Here is a 16,679-nt window from a genome sequence, read left to right as displayed (position 1 = left end):
AGCACGTTGCTGTAAGCAAGCAGATTCTCATTCAAAGATGCAAGTTACTATGTAGGAACAAGTTTGTACAGGTTTTTCAAAGATGCCCAGAACTGAGCTAAACTTGGTATGTGTCCAACTCCTAGAAATAACTTCATGCCCCATCTCCCTTACTTCCAGCTAGTAAGGATCACATAATTCCTAACAAAGTTTTGACACAGATTCCCAATTCGGGCATTCAGAACATATAGCACGTTGCTGTAAGCAAGCACATTCTCATTCAAAGATGCAAGTTACTATGTAGGAACAAGTTTGTATAGGTATTTCAAAGATGCCCACAACTGAGCTAAACTTGGTATGTGTCCAACTCCTAGAAATAACTTCATGCCCCATCTCCCTTACTTCCAGCTAGTAAGGATCACATAATTCCTAACAAAGTTTTGACACAGATTCCCAATTCGGGCATTCAGAACATATAGCACGTTGCTGTAAGCAAGCACAATCTCATTCAAAGTTGCAAGTTACTATGTAGCAACAAGTTTGTATAGGTATTTCAAAGATGCCCAGAACTGAGCTAAACTTGGTATGTGTCCAACTCCTAGAAATAACTTCATGCCCCATCTCCCTTACTTCCAGCTAGTAAGGATCACATAATTCCTAACAAAGTTTTGACACAGATTCCCAATTCGGGCATTCAGAACATATAGCACGTTGCTGTAAGCAAGCACATTCTCATTCAAAGTTGCAAGTTACTATGTAGGAACAAGTTTGTATAGGTATTTCAAAGATGCCCAGAACTGAGCTAAACTTGGTATGTGTCCAACTCCTAGAAATAACTTCATGCCCCATCTCCCTTACTTCCAGCTAGTAAGGATCACATAATTCCTAACAAATTTTTGACACAGATTCCCAATTCGGGCATTCAGAACATATAGCACGTTTCTGTAAGCAAGCAGATTCTCATTAAAGATGCAAGTTACTATGTAGGAACAAGTTTGTATAGGTATTTCAAAGATGCCCAGAACTGAGCTAAACTTGGTATGTGTCCAACTCCTAGAAATAACTTCATGCCCCATCTCCCTTACTTCCAGCTAGTAAGGATCACATAATTCCTAACAAAGTTTTGACACAGATTGCCAATTTGGGCAATCAGAACATATAGCACGTTGCTGTAAGCAAGCACATTCTCATTCAAAGATGCAAGTTACTATGTAGGAACAAGATTGTATAGGTATTTCAAAGATGCCCAGAACTGAGCTAAACTTGGTATGTGTCCAACTCCTAGAAATAACTTCATGCCCCATCTCCCTTACTTCCAGCTAGTAAGGATCACATAATTCCTAACAAAGTTTTGACACAGATTCCCAATTCGGGCATTCAGAACATATAGCACGTTGCTGTAAGCAAGCACATTCTCATTCAAAGATGCAAGTTACTATGTAGGAACAAGTTTGTATAGGTATTTCAAGGATGCCCAGAACTGAGCTAAACTTGGTATGTGTCCAACTCCTAGAAATAACTTCATGCCCCATCTCCCTTACTTCCAGCTAGTAAGGATCACATAATTCCTAACAAAGTTTTGACACAGATTCCCAATTCGGGCATTCAGAACATATAGCACGTTGCTGTAAGCAAGCACATTTTCATTCAAAGTTGCAAGTTACTATGTAGGAACAAGTTTGTATAGGTATTTCAAAGATGCCCAGAACTGAGCTAAACTTGGTATGTGTCCAACTCCTAGAAATAACTTCATGCCCCATCTCCCTTACTTCCAGCTAGTAAGGATCACATAATTCCTAACAAAGTTTTGACACAGATTCCCAACTCGGGCATTCAGAACATATAGCACGTTGCTGTAAGCAAGCAGATTCTCATTCAAAGATGCAAGTTACTATGTAGGAACAAGTTTGTATAGGTATTTCAAAGATGCCCAGAACTGAGCTAAACTTGGTATGTGTCCAACTCCTAGAAATAACTTCATGCCCCATCTCCCTTACTTCCAGCTAGTAAGGATCACATAATTCCTAACAAAGTTTTGACACAGATTCCCAATTCGGGCATTCAGAACATATAGCACGTTGCTGTAAGCAAGCACATTCTCATTCAAAGTTGCAAGTTACTAGGTAGGAACAAGTTTGTATAGGTATTTCAAAGATGCCCAGGACAGAGCTAAACTTGGTATGTGTCCAACTCCTAGAAATAACTTCATGCCCCATCTCCCTTACTTCCAGCTAGTAAGGATCACATAATTCCTAACAAAGTTTTGACACAGATTCCCAATTCGGGCATTCAGAACATATAGCACGTTGCTGTAAGCAAGCACATTCTCATTCAAAGATGCAAGTTACTAGGTAGGAACAAGTTTGTATAGGTATTTCAAAGATGCCCAGAACTGAGCTAAACTTGGTATGTGTCCAACTCCTAGAAATAACTTCATGCCCCATCTCACTTACTTCCAGCTAGTAAGGATCACATAATTCCTAACAAAGTTTTGACACAGATTCCCCATTCGGGCATTCAGAACATATAGCACGTTGCTGTAAGCAAGCACATTCTCATTCAAAGATGCAAGTTACTAGGTAGGAACAAGTTTGTATAGGTATTTCAAAGATGCCCAGAACTGAGCTAAACTTGGTATGTGTCCAACTCCTAGAAATAACTTCATGCCCCATCTCCCTTACTTCCAGCTAGTAAGGATCACATAATTCCTAACAAAGTTTTGACACAGATTCCCAATTCGGGCATTCAGAACATATAGCACGTTGCTGTAAGCAAGCAGATTCTCATTCAAAGTTGCAAGTTACTATGTAGGAACAAGTTTGTACAGGTATTTCAAAGATGCCCAGAACTGAGCTAAACTTGGTATGTGTCCAACTCCTAGAAATAACTTCATGCCCCATCTCCCTTACTTCCAGCTAGTAAGGATGACATAATTCCTAACAAAGTTTTGACACAGATTCCCAATTCGGGCATTCAGAACATATAGCACGTTGCTGTAAGCAAGGAGATTCTCATTCAAAGATGCAAGTTACTATGTAGGAACAAGTTTGTACAGGTTTTTCAAAGATGCCCAGAACTGAGCTAAACTTGGTATGTGTCCAACTCCTAGAAATAACTTCATGCCCCATCTCCCTTACTTCCAGCTAGTAAGGATCACATAATTCCTAACAAAGTTTTGACACAGATTCCCAATTCGGGCATTCAGAACATATAGCACGTTGCTGTAAGCAAGCACATTCTCATTCAAAGATGCAAGTTACTATGTAGGAACAAGTTTGTATAGGTATTTCAAAGATGCCCAGAACTGAGCTAAACTTGGTATGTGTCCAACTCCTAGAAATAACTTCATGCCCCATCTCCCTTACTTCCAGCTAGTAAGGATCACATAATTCCTAACAAAGTTTTGACACAGATTCCCAATTCGGGCATTCAGAACATATAGCACGTTGCTGTAAGCAAGCACATTCTCATTCAAAGTTGCAAGTTACTATGTAGGAACAAGTTTGTATAGGTATTTCAAAGATGCCCAGAACTGAGCTAAACTTGGTATGTGTCCAACTCCTAGAAATAACTTCATGCCCCATCTCCCTTACTTCCAGCTAGTAAGGATCACATAATTCCTAACAAAGTTTTGACACAGATTCCCAATTCGGGCATTCAGAACATATAGCACGTTGCTGTAAGCAAGCACATTCTCATTCAAAGTTGCAAGTTACTATGTAGGAACAAGTTTGTATAGGTATTTCAAAGATGCCCAGAACTGAGCTAAACTTGGTATGTGTCCAACTCCTAGAAATAACTTCATGCCCCATCTCCCTTACTTCCAGCTAGTAAGGATCACATAATTCCTAACAAAGTTTTGACACAGATTCCCAATTCGGGCATTCAGAACATATAGCACGTTGCTGTAAGCAAGCACATTCTCATTCAAAGATGCAAGTTACTAGGTAGGAACAAGTTTGTATAGGTATTTCAAAGATGCCCAGAACTGAGCTAAACTTGGTATGTGTCCAACTCCTAGAAATAACTTCATGCCCCATCTCCCTTACTTCCAGCTAGTAAGGATCACATAATTCCTAACAAAGTTTTGACACAGATTCCCAATTCGGGCATTCAGAACATATAGCAAGTTGCTGTAAGCAAGCACATTCTCATTCAAAGTTGCAAGTTTCTAGGTAGGAACAAGTTTGTATAGGTATTTCAAAGATGCCCAGAACTGAGCTAAACTTGGTATGTGTCCAACTCCTAGAAATAACTTCATGCCCCATCTCCCTTACTTCCAGCTAGTAAGGATCACATAATTCCTAACAAAGTTTTGACACAGATTCCCAATTCGGGCATTCAGAACATATAGCACGTTGCTGTAAGCAAGCAGATTCTCATTCAAAGTTGCAAGTTACTATGTAGGAACAAGTTTGTACAGGTATTTCAAAGATGCCCAGAACCTAGCTAAACTTGGTATGTGTCCAACTCCTAGAAATAACTTCATGCCCCATCTCCCTTACTTCCAGCTAGTAAGGATGACATAATTCCTAACAAAGTTTTGACACAGATTCCCAATTCGGGCATTCAGAACATATAGCACGTTGCTGTAAGCAAGGAGATTCTTATTCAAAGATGCAAGTTACTATGTAGGAACAAGTTTGTACAGGTTTTTCAAAGATGCCCAGAACTGAGCTAAACTTGGTATGTGTCCAACTCCTAGAAATAACTTCATGCCCCATCTCCCTTACTTCCAGCTAGTAAGGATCACATAATTCCTAACAAAGTTTTGACACAGATTCCCAATTCGGGCATTCAGAACATATAGCACGTTGCTGTAAGCAAGCACATTCTCATTCAAAGATGCAAGTTACTATGTAGGAACAAGTTTGTATAGGTATTTCAAAGATGCCCGAACTGAGCTAAACTTGGTATGTGTCCAACTCCTAGAAATAACTTCATGCCCCATCTCCCTTACTTCCAGCTAGTAAGGATCACATAATTCCTAACAAAGTTTTGACACAGATTCCCAATTCGGGCATTCAGAACATATAGCACGTTGCTGTAAGCAAGCACATTCTCATTCAAAGTTGCAAGTTACTATGTAGGAACAAGTTTGTATAGGTATTTCAAAGATGCCCAGAACTGAGCTAAACTTGGTATGTGTCCAACTCCTAGAAAGAACTTCATGCCCCATCTCCCTTACTTCCAGCTAGTAAGGATCACATAATTCCTAACAAAGTTTTGACACAGATTCCCAATTCGGGCATTCAGAACATATAGCACGTTGCTGTAAGCAAGCACATTCTCATTCAAAGTTGCAAGTTACTATGTAGGAACAAGTTTGTATAGGTATTTCAAAGATGCCCAGAACTGAGCTAAACTTGGTATGTGTCCAACTCCGAGAAATAACTTCATGCCCCATCTCCCTTACTTCCAGCTAGTAAGGATCACATAATTCCTAACAAAGTTTTGACACAGATTCCCAATTCGGGCATTCAGAACATATAGCACGTTGCTGTAAGCAAGCAGATTCTCATTAAAGATGCAAGTTACTATGTAGGACAAGTTTGTATAGGTATTTCAAAGATGCCCAGAACTGAGCTAAACTTGGTATGTGTCCAACTCCTAGAAATAACTTCATGCCCCATCTCCCTTACTTCCAGCTAGTAAGGATCACATAATTCCTAACAAAGTTTTGACACAGATTGCCAATTCGGGCAATCAGAACATATAGCACGTTGCTGTAAGCAAGCACATTCTCATTCAAAGATGCAAGTTACTATGTAGGAACAAGTTTGTATAGGTATTTCAAAGATGCCCAGAACTGAGCTAAACTTGGTATGTGTCCAACTCCTAGAAAGAACTTCATGCCCCATCTCCCTTACTTCCAGCTAGTAAGGATCACATAATTCCTAACACAGTTTTGACACAGATTCCCAATTCGGGCATTCAGAACATATAGCACGTTGCTGTAAGCAAGCACATTCTCATTCAAAGATGCAAGTTACTATGTAGGAACAAGTTTGTATAGGTATTTCAAAGAGGCCCAGAACTGAGCTAAACTTGGTATGTGTCCAACTCCTAGAAATAACTTCATGCCCCATCTCCCTTACTTCCAGCTAGTAAGGATCACATAATTCCTAACAAAGTTTTGACACAGATTCCCAATTCGGGCATTCAGAACATATAGCACGTTGCTGTAAGCAAGCAGATTCTCATTAAAGATGCAAGTTACTATGTAGGAACAAGTTTGTATAGGTATTTCAAAGATGCCCAGTACTGAGCTAAACTTGGTATGTGTCCAACTCCTAGAAATAACTTCATGCCCCATCTCCCTTACTTCCAGCTAGTAAGGATCACATAATTCCTAACAAACTTTTGACACAGATTCCCAATTCGGGCATTCAGAAAATATAGCACGTTGCTGTAAGCAAGCAGATTCCCATTCAAAGATGCAAGTTACTACGTAGGAACAAGTTTGTATAGGTATTTCAAAGATGCCCAGAACTGAGCTAAACTTGGTATGTGTCCAACTCCTAGAAATAACTTCATGCCCCATCTCCCTTACTTCCAGCTAGTAAGGATCACATAATTCCTAAAAAAGTTTTGACACAGATTGCCAATTCGGGCATTCAGAACATATAGCACGTTGCTGAAAGCAAGCACATTCTCATTCAAAGATGCAAGTTACTATGTAGGAACAAGTTTGTATAGGTATTTCAAAGATGCCCAGAACTGAGCTAAACTTGGTATGTGTCCAACTCCTAGAAATAACTTCATGCCCCATCTCCCTTACTTCCAGCTAGTAAGGATCACATAATTCCTAACAAAGTTTTGACACAGATTCCCAATTCGGGCATTCAGAACATATAGCACGTTGCTGTAAGCAAGCAGATTCTCATTCAAAGTTGCAAGTTACTATGTAGGAACAAGTTTGTATAGGTATTTCAAAGATGCCCAGAACTGAGCTAAACTTGGTATGTGTCCAACTCCTAGAAATAACTTCATGCCCCATCTCCCTTACTTCCAGCTAGTAAGGATCACATAATTCCTAACAAAGTTTTGACACAGATTCCCAATTCGGGCATTCAGAACATATAGCACGTTGCTGTAAGCAAGCACATTTTCATTCAAAGTTGCAAGTTACTATGTAGGAACAAGTTTGTATAGGTATTTCAAAGATGCCCAGAACTGAGCTAAACTTGGTATGTGTCCAACTCCTAGAAATAACTTCATGCTCCATCTCCCTTACTTCCAACTAGTAAGGATGACATAATTCCTAACAAAGTTTTGACACAGATTCCCAATTCGGGCATTCAGAACATATAGCACGTTGCTGCAAGCAAGCACATTTTCATTCAAAGATGCAAGTTGCTAGGTAGGAACAAGTTTGTATAGGTATTTCAATGATGCCCAGAACTGAGCTAAACTTGGTATGTGTCCAACTCCTAGAAATAACTTCATGCCCCATTTCCCTTACTTCAAGCTAGTAAGGATCACATAATTCCTAACAAAGTTTTGACACAGATTGCCAATTCGGGCATTCAGAACATATAGCACGTTGCTGTAAGCAAGCACATTCTCATTAATGTTGCAAGTTACTATGTAGGAACAAGTTTGTATAGGTATTTCAAAGATGCCCAGAACTGAGCTAAACTTGGTATGTGTCCAACTCCTAGAAATAACTTCATGCCCCATCTCCCTTACTTCCAGCTAGTAAGGATCACATAATTCCTAACAAAGTTTTGACACAGATTGCCAATTCGGGCATTCAGAACATATAGCACGTTGCTGTAAGCAAGCAGATTCTCATTCAAAGATGCAAGTTACTATGTAGGAACAAGTTTGTATAGGTATTTCAAAGATGCCCAGAACTGAGCTAAACTTGGTATGTGTCCAACTCCTAGAAATAACTTCATGCCCCATCTCCCTTACTTCCAGCTAGTAAGGATCACATAATTTCTAACAAAGTTTTGACACAGATTCCCAATTTGGGCATTCAGAACATATAGCACGTTGCTTTAAGCATGCACATTCTCATTCAAAGTTGCAAGTTACTATGTAGGAACAAGTTTGTATAGGTATTTCAAAGATGCCCAGAACTGAGCTAAACTTGGTATGTGTCCAACTCCTAGAAATAACTTCATGCCCCATCTCCCTTACTTCCAGCTAGTAAGGATCACATAATTCCTAACAAAGTTTTGACACAGATTCCCAAATCGGGCATTCAGAACATATAGCACGTTGCTGTAAGCAAGCACATTCTCATTCAAAAATGCAAGATACTATGTAGGAACAAGTTTGTATAGGTATTTCAAAGATGCCCAGAACTGAGCTAAACTTGGTATGTGTCCAATTCCTAGAAATAACTTCATGCCCCATCTCCCTTACTTCCAGCTAGTAAGGATCACATAATTCCTAACAAAGTTTTGACACAGATTCCCAATTCGGGCATTCAGAACATATAGCACGTTGCTGTAAGCAAGCAGATTCTCATTCAAAGATGGAAGTTACTATGTAGGAACAAGTTTGTATAGGTATTTCAAAGATGCCCGGAACTGAGCTAAACTTCGTATGTGTCCAACTCCTAGAAATAACTTCATGCCGCTAAACTTGGTATGTGTCCAACTCCTAGAAATCACTTCATGCCCCATCTCCCTTACTTCCAGCTAGTACGGATCACATAATTCCTAACAAAGTTTTGACACAGATTCCCAATTCGGGCATTCAGAACATATAGCACGTTGCTGTAAGCAAGCACATTCTCATTCAAAGTTGCAAGTTACTATGTAGGAACAAGTTTGTATAGGTATTTCAAAGATGCCCAGAACTGAGCTAAACTTGGTATGTGTCCAACTCCTAGAAATAACTTCATGCCCCATCTGCCTTACTTTCAGCTAGTACGGATCACATAATTCCTAACAAAGTTTTGACACAGATTCCCAATTCGGGCATTCAGAACATATAGCACGTTGCTGTAAGCAAGCACATTCTCATTCAAAGTTGCAAGTTACTATGTAGGAACAAGTTTGTATAGGTATTTCAAAGATGCCCAGAATTGAGCTAAACTTGGTATGTGTCCAACTCCTAGAAATAACTTCATGCCCCATCTCCCTTACTTCCAGCTAGTAAGGATCACATAATTCCTAACAAAGTTTTGACACAGATTCCCAATTCGGGCATTCAGAACATATAGCACGTTGCTGTAAGCAAGCTCATTCTCATTCAAAGTTGCAAGTTACTATGTAGGAACAAGTTTGTATAGGTATTTCAAAGATGCCCAGAACTGAGCTAAACTTGGTATGTGTCCAACTCCTAGAAATAACTTCATGCCCCATCTCCCTTACTTCCAGCTAGTAAGGATCACATAATTCCTAACAAAGTTTTGACACAGATTCCCAATTCGGGCATTCAGAACATATAGCACGTTGCTGTAAGCAAGCACATTCTCATTCAAAGTTGCAAGTTACTATGTAGGAACAAGTTTGTATAGGTATTTCAAAGATGCCCAGAACTGAGCTAAACTTGGTATGTGTCCAACTCCTAGAAATAACTTCATGCCCCATCTCCCTTACTTCCAGCTAGTAAGGATCACATAATTCCTAACAAAGTTTTGACACAGATTGCCAATTCGGGCATTCAAAACATATAGCGCGTTGCTGTAAGCAAGCAGATTCTCATTCAAAGATTCAAGTTACTATGTAGGAACAAGTTTGTATAAGTATTTCAAAGATGCCCAGAACTGAGCTAAACTTGGTATGTGTCCAACTCCTAGAAATAACTTCATGCCCCATCTCCCTTACTTCCAGCTAGTAAGGATCACATAATTCCTAACAAAGTTTTGACACAGATTCCCAATTCGGGCATTCAGAACATATAGCACGTTGCTGCAAGCAAGCACATTCTCATTCAAAGATGCAAGTTACTATGTAGGAACAAGTTTGTATAGGTATTTCAAAGATGCCCAGAACTGAGCTAAACTTGGTATGTGTCCAACTCCTAGAAATAACTTCATGCCCCATCTCCCTTACTTCCAGCTAGTAAGGATCACATGATTCCTAACAAAGTTTTGACACAGATTCCCAATTCGGGCATTCAGAACATATAGCACGTTGCTGCAAGCAAGCACATTCTCATTCAAAGTTGCAAGTTACTATGTAGGAACAAGTTTGTATAGGTATTTCAAAGATGCCCAGAACTGAGCTAAACTTGGTATGTCTCCAACTCCAAGAAATAACTTCATGCCCCATCTCCCTTACTTCCAGCTAGTAAGGATCACATAATTCCTTACAAAGTTTTGACACAGATTCCCAATTCGGGCATTCAGAACATATAGCACGTTGCTGTAAGCAAGCAGATTCTCATTCAAAGTTGCAAGTTACTATGTAGGAACAAGTTTGTATAGGTATTTCAAAGATGCCCAGAACTGAGCTAAACTTGGTATGTGTCCAACTCCTAGAAATAACTTCATGCCCCATCTCCCTTACTTCCAGCTAGTAAGGATCACATAATTCCTAACAAAGTTTTGACACAGATTCCCAATTCGGGCATTCAGAACATATAGCACGTTGCTGTAAGCAAGCACATTCTCATTCAAAGTTGCAAGTTACTATGTAGGAACAAGTTTGTATAGGTATTTCAAAGATGCCCAGAACTGAGCTAAACTTGGTATGTCTCCAACTCCAAGAAATAACTTCATGCCCCATCTCCCTTACTTCCAGCTAGTAAGGATCACATAATTCCTAACAAAGATTTGACACAGATTCCCAATTCGGGCATTCAGAACATATAGCACGTTGCTGCAAGCAAGCACATTCTCATTCAAAGATGCAAGTTACTATGTAGGAACAAGTTTGTATAGGTATTTCAAAGATGTCCAGAACTGAGCTAAAGTTGGTATGTGTCCAACTCCTAGAAATAACTTCATGCCCCATCTCCCTTACTTCCAGCTAGTAAGGATCACATAATTCCTAACAAAGTTTTGACACAGATTCCCAATTCGGGCATTCAGAACATATAGCACGTTGCTGCAAGCAAGCACATTCTCATTCAAAGATGCAAGTTACTATGTAGGAACAAGTTTGTATAGGTATTTCAAAGATGCCCAGAACTGAGCTAAACTTGGTATGTGTCCAACTCCTAGAAATGACTTCATGCCCCATCTCCCTTACTTCCAGCTAGTAAGGATCACATAATTCATAACAAAATTTTGACACAGATTCCCTATTCGGGCATTCAGAACATATAGCACGTTGCTGCAAGCAAGCACATTCGCATTCAAAGTTGCAAGTTACTATGAAGGAACAAGTTTGTATAGGTATTTCAAAGATGCCCAGAACTGAGCTAAACTTGGTATGTGTCCAACTCCTAGAAATAACTTCATGCCCCATCTCCCTTACTTCCAGCTAGTAAGGATCACATAATTCCTAACAAAGTTTTGACACAGATTCCCTATTCGGGCATTCAGAACATATAGCACGTTGCTGAAAGCAAGCACATTCTCATTCAAAGTTGCAAGTTACTATGTAGGAACAAGTTTGTATAGGTATTTCAAAGATGCCCAGAACTGAGCTAAACTTGGTATGTGTCCAACTCCTAGAAATAACTTCATGCCTCATCTCCCTTACTTCCAGCTAGTAAGGATCACATAATTCCTAACAAAGTTTTGACACAGATTCCCAATTCGGGCATTCAGAACATATAGCACGTTGCTGTAAGCAAGCACATTCTCATTCAAAGTTGCAAGTTACTATGTAGGAACAAGTTTGTATAGGTATTTCAAAGATGCCCAGAACTGAGCTAAACTTGGTATGTGTCCAACTCCTAGAAATAACTTCATGCCCCATCTCCCTTACTTCCAGCTAGTAAGGATCACATAATTCCTAACAAAGTTTTGACACAGATTCCCAAATCGGGCATTCAGAACATATAGCACGTTGCTGTAAGCAAGCACATTCTCATTCAAAGATGCAAGATACTATGTAGGAACAAGTTTGTATAGGTATTTCAAAGATGCCCAGAACTGAGCTAAACTTGGTATGTGTCCAATTCCTAGAAATAACTTCATGCCCCATCTCCCTTACTTCCAGCTAGTAGGGATCACATAATTCCTAACAAAGTTTTGACACAGATTCCCAATTCGGGCATTCAGAACATATAGCACGTTGCTGTAAGCAAGCAGATTCTCATTCAAAGATGGAAGTTACTATGTAGGAACAAGTTTGTATAGGTATTTCAAAGATGCCCGGAACTGAGCTAAACTTCGTATGTGTCCAACTCCTAGAAATAACTTCATGCCGCTAAACTTGGTATGTGTCCAACTCCTAGAAATAACTTCATGCCCCATCTCCCTTACTTCCAGCTAGTACGGATCACATAATTCCTAACAAAGTTTTGACACAGATTCCCAATTCGGGCATTCAGAACATATAGCACGTTGCTGTAAGCAAGCACATTCTCATTCAAAGTTGCAAGTTACTATGTAGGAACAAGTTTGTATAGGTATTTCAAAGATGCCCAGAACTGAGCTAAACTTGGTATGTGTCCAACTCCTAGAAATAACTTCATGCCCCATCTGCCTTACTTTCAGCTAGTACGGATCACATAATTCCTAACAAAGTTTTGACACAGATTCCCAATTCGGGCATTCAGAACATATAGCACGTTGCTGTAAGCAAGCACATTCTCATTCAAAGTTGCAAGTTACTATGTAGGAACAAGTTTGTATAGGTATTTCAAAGATGCCCAGAATTGAGCTAAACTTGGTATGTGTCCAACTCCTAGAAATAACTTCATGCCCCATCTCCCTTACTTCCAGCTAGTAAGGATCACATAATTCCTAACAAAGTTTTGACACAGATTCCCAATTCGGGCATTCAGAACATATAGCACGTTGCTGTAAGCAAGCACATTCTCATTCAAAGTTGCAAGTTACTATGTAGGAACAAGTTTGTATAGGTATTTCAAAGATGCCCAGAACTGAGCTAAACTTGGTATGTGTCCAACTCCTAGAAATAACTTCATGCCCCATCTCCCTTACTTCCAGCTAGTAAGGATCACATAATTCCTAACAAAGTTTTGACACAGATTCCCAATTCGGGCATTCAGAACATATAGCACGTTGCTGTAAGCAAGCACATTCTCATTCAAAGTTGCAAGTTACTATGTAGGAACAAGTTTGTATAGGTATTTCAAAGATGCCCAGAACTGAGCTAAACTTGGTATGTGTCCAACTCCTAGAAATAACTTCATGCCCCATCTCCCTTACTTCCAGCTAGTAAGGATCACATAATTCCTAACAAAGTTTTGACACAGATTGCCAATTCGGGCATTCAAAACATATAGCGCGTTGCTGTAAGCAAGCAGATTCTCATTCAAAGATTCAAGTTACTATGTAGGAACAAGTTTGTATAAGTATTTCAAAGATGCCCAGAACTGAGCTAAACTTGGTATGTGTCCAACTCCTAGAAATAACTTCATGCCCCATCTCCCTTACTTCCAGCTAGTAAGGATCACATAATTCCTAACAAAGTTTTGACACAGATTCCCAATTCGGGCATTCAGAACATATAGCACGTTGCTGCAAGCAAGCACATTCTCATTCAAAGATGCAAGTTACTATGTAGGAACAAGTTTGTATAGGTATTTCAAAGATGCCCAGAACTGAGCTAAACTTGGTATGTGTCCAACTCCTAGAAATAACTTCATGCCCCATCTCCCTTACTTCCAGCTAGTAAGGATCACATAATTCCTAACAAAGTTTTGACACAGATTCCCAATTCGGGCATTCAGAACATATAGCACGTTGCTGCAAGCAAGCACATTCTCATTCAAAGTTGCAAGTTACTATGTAGGAACAAGTTTGTATAGGTATTTCAAAGATGCCCAGAACTGAGCTAAACTTGGTATGTCTCCAACTCCAAGAAATAACTTCATGCCCCATCTCCCTTACTTCCAGCTAGTAAGGATCACATAATTCCTTACAAAGTTTTGACACAGATTCCCAATTCGGGCATTCAGAACATATAGCACGTTGCTGTAAGCAAGCAGATTCTCATTCAAAGTTGCAAGTTACTATGTAGGAACAAGTTTGTATAGGTATTTCAAAGATGCCCAGAACTGAGCTAAACTTGGTATGTGTCCAACTCCTAGAAATAACTTCATGCCCCATCTCCCTTACTTCCAGCTAGTAAGGATCACATAATTCCTAACAAAGTTTTGACACAGATTCCCAATTCGGGCATTCAGAACATATAGCACGTTGCTGTAAGCAAGCACATTCTCATTCAAAGTTGCAAGTTACTATGTAGGAACAAGTTTGTATAGGTATTTCAAAGATGCCCAGAACTGAGCTAAACTTGGTATGTCTCCAACTCCAAGAAATAACTTCATGCCCCATCTCCCTTACTTCCAGCTAGTAAGGATCACATAATTCCTAACAAAGATTTGACACAGATTCCCAATTCGGGCATTCAGAACATATAGCACGTTGCTGCAAGCAAGCACATTCTCATTCAAAGATGCAAGTTACTATGTAGGAACAAGTTTGTATAGGTATTTCAAAGATGTCCAGAACTGAGCTAAAGTTGGTATGTGTCCAACTCCTAGAAATAACTTCATGCCCCATCTCCCTTACTTCCAGCTAGTAAGGATCACATAATTCCTAACAAAGTTTTGACACAGATTCCCAATTCGGGCATTCAGAACATATAGCACGTTGCTGTAAGCAAGCACATTCTCATTCAAAGTTGCAAGTTACTATGTAGGAACAAGTTTGTATAGGTATTTCAAAGATGCCCAGAACTGAGCTAAACTTGGTATGTCTCCAACTCCAAGAAATAACTTCATGCCCCATCTCCCTTACTTCCAGCTAGTAAGGATCACATAATTCCTAACAAAGATTTGACACAGATTCCCAATTCGGGCATTCAGAACATATAGCACGTTGCTGCAAGCAAGCACATTCTCATTCAAAGATGCAAGTTACTATGTAGGAACAAGTTTGTATAGGTATTTCAAAGATGTCCAGAACTGAGCTAAAGTTGGTATGTGTCCAACTCCTAGAAATAACTTCATGCCCCATCTCCCTTACTTCCAGCTAGTAAGGATCACATAATTCCTAACAAAGTTTTGACACAGATTCCCAATTCGGGCATTCAGAACATATAGCACGTTGCTGCAAGCAAGCACATTCTCATTCAAAGATGCAAGTTACTATGTAGGAACAAGTTTGTATAGGTATTTCAAAGATGCCCAGAACTGAGCTAAACTTGGTATGTGTCCAACTCCTAGAAATGACTTCATGCCCCATCTCCCTTACTTCCAGCTAGTAAGGATCACATAATTCATAACAAAATTTTGACACAGATTCCCTATTCGGGCATTCAGAACATATAGCACGTTGCTGCAAGCAAGCACATTCGCATTCAAAGTTGCAAGTTACTATGAAGGAACAAGTTTGTATAGGTATTTCAAAGATGCCCAGAACTGAGCTAAACTTGGTATGTGTCCAACTCCTAGAAATAACTTCATGCCCCATCTCCCTTACTTCCAGCTAGTAAGGATCACATAATTCCTAACAAAGTTTTGACACAGATTCCCTATTCGGGCATTCAGAACATATAGCACGTTGCTGAAAGCAAGCACATTCTCATTCAAAGTTGCAAGTTACTATGTAGGAACAAGTTTGTATAGGTATTTCAAAGATGCCCAGAACTGAGCTAAACTTGGTATGTGTCCAACTCCTAGAAATAACTTCATGCCTCATCTCCCTTACTTCCAGCTAGTAAGGATCACATAATTCCTAACAAAGTTTTGACACAGATTCCCAATTCGGGCATTCAGAACATATAGCACGTTGCTGTAAGCAAGCACATTCTCATTCAAAGTTGCAAGTTACTATGTAGGAACAAGTTTGTATAGGTATTTCAAAGATGCCCAGAACTGAGCTAAACTTGGTATGTGTCCAACTCCTAGAAATAACTTCATGCCCCATCTCCCTTACTTCCAGCTAGTAAGGATCACATAATTCCTAACAAAGTTTTGACACAGATTCCCAAATCGGGCATTCAGAACATATAGCACGTTGCTGTAAGCAAGCACATTCTCATTCAAAGATGCAAGATACTATGTAGGAACAAGTTTGTATAGGTATTTCAAAGATGCCCAGAACTGAGCTAAACTTGGTATGTGTCCAATTCCTAGAAATAACTTCATGCCCCATCTCCCTTACTTCCAGCTAGTAGGGATCACATAATTCCTAACAAAGTTTTGACACAGATTCCCAATTCGGGCATTCAGAACATATAGCACGTTGCTGTAAGCAAGCAGATTCTCATTCAAAGATGGAAGTTACTATGTAGGAACAAGTTTGTATAGGTATTTCAAAGATGCCCGGAACTGAGCTAAACTTCGTATGTGTCCAACTCCTAGAAATAACTTCATGCCGCTAAACTTGGTATGTGTCCAACTCCTAGAAATAACTTCATGCCCCATCTCCCTTACTTCCAGCTAGTACGGATCACATAATTCCTAACAAAGTTTTGACACAGATTCCCAATTCGGGCATTCAGAACATATAGCACGTTGCTGTAAGCAAGCACATTCTCATTCAAAGTTGCAAGTTACTATGTAGGAACAAGTTTGTATAGGTATTTCAAAGATGCCCAGAACTGAGCTAAACTTGGTATGTGTCCAACTCCTAGAAATAACTTCAT

The sequence above is a fragment of the Diceros bicornis genome, chromosome 9 (genome assembly GCF_020826845.1).
Source record: "Diceros bicornis minor isolate mBicDic1 chromosome 9, mDicBic1.mat.cur, whole genome shotgun sequence".
NCBI classification, from domain to species: Eukaryota; Metazoa; Chordata; class Mammalia; order Perissodactyla; family Rhinocerotidae; genus Diceros; species Diceros bicornis.
This window is presented reverse-complemented; position numbering follows the sequence as displayed.